The sequence below is a fragment of the Pteropus alecto genome, unplaced genomic scaffold, assembly GCF_000325575.1.
Source record: "Pteropus alecto unplaced genomic scaffold, ASM32557v1 scaffold288, whole genome shotgun sequence".
Taxonomy (NCBI): domain Eukaryota; kingdom Metazoa; phylum Chordata; class Mammalia; order Chiroptera; family Pteropodidae; genus Pteropus; species Pteropus alecto.
Genome location: NW_006442124.1, coordinates 3,771,631 through 3,779,122, shown reverse-complemented (window position 1 = coordinate 3,779,122; position 7,492 = coordinate 3,771,631). Strand labels below are relative to the sequence as shown.

At 43.0% G+C, this 7,492-nt stretch overlaps 1 pseudogene; it reads left to right on the top strand.

Annotated features, from left to right (window-relative positions):
* The first annotated feature begins 5,618 nt into the window (after positions 1 to 5,618).
* Positions 5,619 to 6,253, top strand: LOC107196315 (annotated as a pseudogene).
* The last annotated feature ends 1,239 nt before the right edge of the window (positions 6,254 to 7,492 follow it).

Sequence of the window (7,492 nt, the reverse complement as noted above, 5' to 3'; positions counted from 1 at the left end):
GGCTTCCAGCCAGCAGCACCCAAACTGTGGTAGCTTTCAATTGGACATTTCAGAATCCCACCAGATGGGAATTTTCAATTATTAAAACGAGACTGGTTTTGTGACCAAAAGGGCCAAAAATGTTGTGAAACCTGCTTGTCAAGATTTCATATGCAAATAGGAATGAAGGAAAGAGTAGTTTGAAGGAATAAGGGGGGAATAAAGTATTTTTCTGCTTACCCTTAACAGCGACAGATAGTACAGTTAAATATAGCTACTAGCAGGTAATATACATAGAGCAATTAAAAATAATATTTAGGCACAAGTCTACAGTACTTCTGCTGTTAGAGGTCAATTCTATTCACTTGTCTACCAGCTCACTGGCTCAGCCTATGCATATTGAGGGCTGTGGGTGCTGTTTAATATTTAGGACATCATGTTTTACTAAACTCTATCTCTAAGCAACAGGGTTGCTCTTGGTGTGGTTTACCATGCAGAGTCTGGGACCAAAACCAAAGAGAGCAACCTGCCGTTTCCCACCTCACACTTGCTTCATGGCAAACTCCAGGCTCGCTTCGTAGTGAGGTCACTTACACTGCACGACTTCACGTGTCATTTCTCTCTTGTTCTCCTTCCTTCCCTATCTTTCTCTGTCTGCATGCTCGAATTTATGTGGGTACAGTGTGTGTATGATGCAACTCCACTTTGATTCCATATATTTTTATTTATTATGATTACATAGGTAATCCCTCATTTACTGTGAGAAGCATTAGAAAATACAAACAAATACACAAGAAGATAGCTCTCGGAACCCCAACCCCCCCATACTTCCACCCGTAGCTAGTAGGTACGTACATATCTTTAATCAATTAGTTGGCCTTTACCACGATTTCTAGATAAGTCAGTTTTAGACATCATCAGGTTTCTGGTGAAAAGGATGAGAATTCGGTTTGCTCGCCCACGTCACCTGCCCTTCGTGTCCTTTCAGTACCTCACATCACTCTTTTTGTTTCTCTGTGGGTTAACTTTGTGCCTTTAAGTAACTTCCATTTTTAACATTGTCTGTCAGCTATTGACATCAGCTTCGTTATCTGTAATTTTACTTGTACGTTGTCAAAGTTGACAACATTCCCGTGACGTCAATAGCGGCTACACTTTCCATACCTTTTCCTTTTCAGGACCTCTGCATTCTCTCCAGTCTGAGAATATTAATTTTGCACACCTTAGAGTACTTGTTGAATTAGCTCTGTTAGTTCTACTTTTGAACTTCCGCATTTCTCATCATGTTTCATTCAGGGACTGATTGATTGATTGATTGATTAGTTAACTGATTGATTTAGGTTTTGGCTGCTTTGTCATCTGCCTGTTGAATGCTAGTTTGTTTACCAGAGCCTACTTCAAGTGATAGGTAGGATACCTGTAACTTATCAGAAGATGCTCTTACCACTATGCTATATTCTACACATGGTGCTTTGAGCTCCAATGTAGTGGATGCCTCTGGTGCAGGTCCTATAGAATCGGGAACATGCTGAGAATAGGGCTTGGCCTGGGACTATCTTGAATGCAGGAGCTAGCAATCAAGAAATACAGTTGGTGACGGTATAACAGTAGGCACAGATCACCACACTGGGACCCATCTCAGAAAATATCATACACTGTCCCCGTTCCAGTAGGACTCGTCACCATCAGATGGCATGTCTGGAACAGGTCATTTATTAAATATTTATTGAGCACATAGTTTATGACAGATGCTGTCTTAGTCTATTCAGGCTGCTAGAACAAAATACTATAGACTGGGTAGCTTATAAACAACAGAAATTTATTTGTCACAGTTCTGGAGGCTAGGAAGCTTCATGATCTACCTGCTGGCAGATTCCGCCCATGTCTGGTGAGGGTTCTCTTCCTAGTTTACAGACGGCTGTCCTTTCGTTGTGTCCTCACGAGATGGAAGGGGAAAGGGAGTTCTCTGGTGTGTCTTTTATGAGGGCACTAATCCTATTCATGAGGGGCTCACTCTCATGACCTTATCGTCTCCCAAAGGCCCCTATTCCCCATACCATCACATTGGGGGTTAGGTTTCAATATATGAATTTGGGGGGACATAAACATTCAGTCTGTAGCAGCCACTGTGCTAATCTGTGGGGTTACAAAGGCAGATAAGATACACTTTGCACAAGAAGCTTGTCAGGTTGTGGGAGAGCAAGACATGGACACACTGCAGTTCAGTGTGGTAAGTGCCACCAAGAAGGTAAGCACAGGTCCCTCTGGGGTCCAGATTGGGAAGAATATAGTCCGACACTGAGGAGGGGTTCAAGCCCCTGGAGTGGATAATCCCAGAACTGAGTCTTGAAGATGCCTGGAGCTAGGTAAGAGAGGGTGGCAACTGGGGATGGAAATGTGAGCATTCTAGTCAAAGGTAAGGAGGCACAAGAGAACACAGCAAGACCAGGTGTCTGAAAGGAGAGGCTATGACATAGAGGAGAGGACTCCACTCCAGGGAAATGAAGTTCGAAAGTGATATGTTCCCAGGGCTCTAGTCTCCATCACTGCCTGACAAACCGCCCAAAAGAGTGGCTTACAACAATAACCATCATGCATTTTGCTCACGAGTCTGGAGTTTTATCAGAGTTTATCAGAGTTTATCATGACCTTATCGTCTCCCAAAGGCCCCTATTCCCCATACCATCACATTGGGGGTTAGGTTTCAATATATGAATTTGGGGGGACATAAACATTCAGTCTGTAGCAGCCACTGTGCTAATCTGTGGGGTTACAAAGGCAGATAAGATACACTTTGCACAAGAAGCTTGTCAGGTTGTGGGAGAGCAAGACATGGACACACTGCAGTTCAGTGTGGTAAGTGCCACCAAGAAGGTAAGCATTAGAAAAGGCTCATCTCTCTTCTACAAGGGATCAGCCAGTTGGCTTGACTGAGGGCAAGAGGAGCTGCTCCAAGAACACAGGACTCCCTTATACAGCTGCCAGTCTGTGCTGGTGGTCGGCTGGGAGTCTGGCCAGTGCTGAGAGCCAGGAACCTCGGCTCCTTTCCAGGTGGGCCTCCCCACAGGTCTGCCTCCTCACACAGTGGTTGCATGCCCAGGGTGAGCACCTCAAGACAGAGCCAAGTGAGGGCTGCACGGCCTTTGATGACCTTGCCTCCAAAATCACTTAGCATCACTTCTGCCTTATTTTATTGGTCAAGACAGTCACAAAGGCCACTCAGTTTCAAGGGGAGGAGATCTAGACCTATCTATCTCTTGATGGTCGAGGGGCAAGTTTCAAAAAGAGTATGTGGAACTAGCTAATTTTAGAAATTCAATCTCCCACATGCAGCAAATGTGTGGAGGACAGAGTTTAGAGGGTTGAGACTTGAGGAAGGATAATCTATTAGGATCCTTATTCACATGAGAAAGAGCAGAATGGAGAGATGTATTCCTGAATCTCTAGGCTCTGAGAGCCAGAAAGAAAGGCTCAATAATGAGCAAGCAGCAGCAGCCTTTGAGAGGCACAGTCTGTGTGGGCTGGCACACAGTGCCCTGGCCTCGGTGCCAGGCTCTGCTGAGGAGAGTCTGCTGGCCTGGAGCTGGGAATTGTTTGTATCTGCTGTCTCCACATTAGTCGGGTCCATGGTTTTGGCAGTCCTGGGGATGCTTGGGGTACCATTCACAAAGGCCTACTGTTGTCACTGATTGACAGTGACACAAGGAGACTCCCAGCACTGTGCTGCCCATGAAAAAAAGGTCTTCCCCAGAGGATTCTGCTGAGGAGGATATTTTGCCCAGGAGAATAAGGTCTGATCCACTTTCAAAACATGGGAACTATTGATGGTGGCCTGTGCAGGAAGGAGGTAGACAACCCTGACCTCCAAATACCTGGTACGCATTCAGTTGAGGACCAAGAACATTCAGGATAACATTCAAGAATGTTCAAGAATATTTAAGATTCTTTTCAAGAGAAGAATTCACCTTCAAACTGACCTTCAAATTGACCTACAATGGTCAGAAATTGAGAGGTAAAATATAACATTGTTAAGCTTGATTGTGAAAGATGAAAATAATTATCGGGAGATCTACTGTCACCTCCTTCTCATCAATGATCATATATGTGCCTCCTGCTCATTGAGCAGCACAATCTTCCTTTCCGCCGACCTCAGAATATGCCTGTGCTCTCCTCTCTCTCATACTCTCACCAGCAATGTGTGGGGAGTCCATCCTAGGCTCAGATCCCCTTAGCTCGGATCCCATTATCTTGGTGCTAACCTCACCTGGCCAGGCAGCAGAATTCCACCATCTCTGAAACCTTGGGAAGTGCGTGAGGACATCTGAGACATGCTCACAAATGGAAATTCTACCTAGCGCCAGTGTTGAAGTTAGCAGGCAAGGTTGTCACGCATGTTTTCCTGATGTCCGCAAGATTGAGTCTTCAAAAAATCAAGAGCCCCTTGCCATGACACACCCCGTTTGAAGTGATCTGTTTGAAGAAGCGCATGACTGTGCTTTACAGTCCTTGCTGTTTGAACACTCTTACTGTGTTGTTCCCACAATCTCTCTAAGCTTCAATTTTGTTGTTTGTAATACAAAAGCATGGGCTCAGATGACATCCAAGGTCCCTTCTAGCTCAGATGTTTTATGAATGTGCTTTCACACCTTTCCAGAGAAAAGAAGTACAGTTTTTAAGAGCAAAAACTGGACAAAGTCATCGGATGAATCCAGTTTCTTATCTTTCTTCTCTTCAGTGATGTTTTCCTTCCTTCCTTGAGCACTGACTGCACCACCTCAAATTTGCAATTTACAAGTCCTATTTTCCAGCCACAATTGATTATTCTTCCAATTCATTTACTTAATCTTCAATATTACCTACACGTCCCAATTCATAGATCCCGCGGATTCTTTCTTTCGTCAATTCCTCTTTGCTTTCTCCTTTATCTAATTAATATTCCATAGTTTATCTTTATAACTACAATAGAAGGTATTTAATCCAATGTCTTAAGTTAAAGTTGGGTGTTCTAAAAAAACGATACATACACTTTTGAACATGTTATTTTAGCTTCCAACATCAAAATGAGTGTTAATTCACCAATCTTTTGAGTTTGGCCTATGGTATTCCTTTGAGAATGGGTTGGCTAATTGAAATTCTACAATGTTTGAATTTCCAGTTTGGTTTTCTTTAAAACAGAGTGAATACCAAATGACACTTGAGAAGCAATCTGAGTGCAATTATGTTCTCACAACAACATGTAAGCCTGGAGTGAACAGCTGCTGGAACACTTGTAAGCTCCAAACAAATGAAGGTGCCTCTTGTCACACAGACGAGGACAGTGGAGAGCACTGTCACTGGTGCTCGCCATCCGGTGGGCGGCCCCACCCATATGGTCACTCAGACCATCATGCTCCCTGAAGGCTACTGCACAATGCTTCTTCCCTCCTCCAAATCCTCACCGCTTGGCCTTCTCCGGATGTCCCTTGTCTGATGGCCTTGTCTCTGTCACTGGAATGACCTTAGAACCGGACAACACCATGAGAGATTCAACTGGATGTTAGACATCTGTTTAAGAGTTGTGACAGTAGCAGGACAACAAATGTGAAAAGGATCCCAGATAGAATGAGCCACAACAGGTCTTTGCAGCATCTACTGTGAGGATGAAGACCATTCTCAGCAATCAGATGTCGACACTCCAGAAAATGTGGACATCACCGAAGGGACACATAGTTACTGGAGGGCCCCAGAAGCACCTGTGGAGGGACTTCAATCACATCAACTTAGAACTCAGTCTCCTCAGAAAGGAAAAGAGGAAGCTCCAGACTGACAAATGATGGGGAAATAGAAAAGAACTGGCTGCCGTTCGCACTATCTGTAGTCGTGTATAGAACATGATCAAGGGCATTACACTGGCTTCCATTACAAAATGAGATCTGTGTTTGCTCACTTCCCCATCAATGTCGTTATTCAGGAGGTTGGTTCTCTTGTTGAAATCTGAAATTTCTTTGGTGATAAATACATCCGCAGTGCTCAGATGATGTCAGGTGTCGCTTGTTCAGTATCTCAGACCCAGAAAGATGAGTTAGTTCTTGAAGGAAACGACATTAAACTTGTATCAAATTCAGCTGCTTTAATTCAACAAGCCACAACAGTTAAAAACAAGAATGTCAGAAAATTTGGAGGTGGCATCTATGTTTCTGAAAAAGAAACATTTCAGCAGGCCAATGAAGAAGGTCTAAGTTGCCCAGCTACAGAAATGCCAAGATGTCAGGTGATTCCTCAGACTTATTTGTGATATTTTAAAAGTACAATAAAAGTCGAATATTGATTTGGACGGGAGGCGGGGGAGACTGGGCCACTACACAGAGTAGGTGCATCTAATCAACTGGAAGCAACTACAGGCCTCCTTGAGGAGTGAAACTGCAACGAGGTCCCTGGAATCCAGGACCAAGAGCTGGGGAGCACCTGCTGGAAGGGGACAGTATTCAGCCACAGGCAGCACTCACACCAGCCTGCCTTGGGCAGGAACCCAGTCAATGTTTGGGCTGGGACCTCTATGACCATAAAAAACTCTCCCAACTGAAGGCAAACCTAGAAACCCCTTAGAAAAGTCATGTCAACACTATTGGGATGATAATGCTTTCTTTTATAGATAAATATTTCTTACTCCCAGGAAGATTTTGAATCAAATATGGAAATGTTTAAGAGAATCAAGCTATAGTATTAAGAAAATTTGTACATAGTGGGTAGTTGATATATTTGTGATACAAGAATTTGGCCCGTTAATTTGAAATGTATTATTGAAGTTAGACTATGGAATTTAGGTTATAATCTTAGTAAATGCATTAACAACATCGGAGCATTTAAGAGAGCCTAAGACTCACCATAGTTATAAGTTTAATTTATGAGATTTCCAAGGATTACTTAAGTACTTGGAAAGGTTTATTTGTTAATTAGATAACTAAAGTACTTAAAGAATTAATAGACTTATAAATGCAATTTAAAATACTTAAAGAGATTATTTAATTCCATTTAAAAATGAAACTAGACATTAATCAAAGTAATTAAAAGGAATTGCTAAATGCTGGGTTAATAAGTAGAATAGAAGATTGGTAAGCTGAATTTAAAAACTTAAGGAAGTACCAGGGATTGGTATCTGTATTTTTTTAACTCAAGTAACCACCTTTTTAGATAATCTTTTCTATATTTAAAAGCCACCCTTGAGGACCCAAAAATCCCCCATTGGCAGCCTCATACTTCTTAGGGAGATAGAGCCTTCAGACAGGCACCCCATGACCATCTGAGTACCAAACCTACTGTATGCACCATTCCTTCTTTCTTTCACATAGCAACAGGGTTTTTCTCCTTCCATCATTGTCCAGTCCCCCTCCTTCTGTCTGTCCCTTTTCCCACACCATCGGCTTTGTACTAGCATGTAAACAAGCTGGCACAGGGGACCAGCATCTAAACACCGGTTGAGTGAAGAGTTACACATATGTATGAATGGGCAGGGTATCCAAGGTGTTTTGGGGAA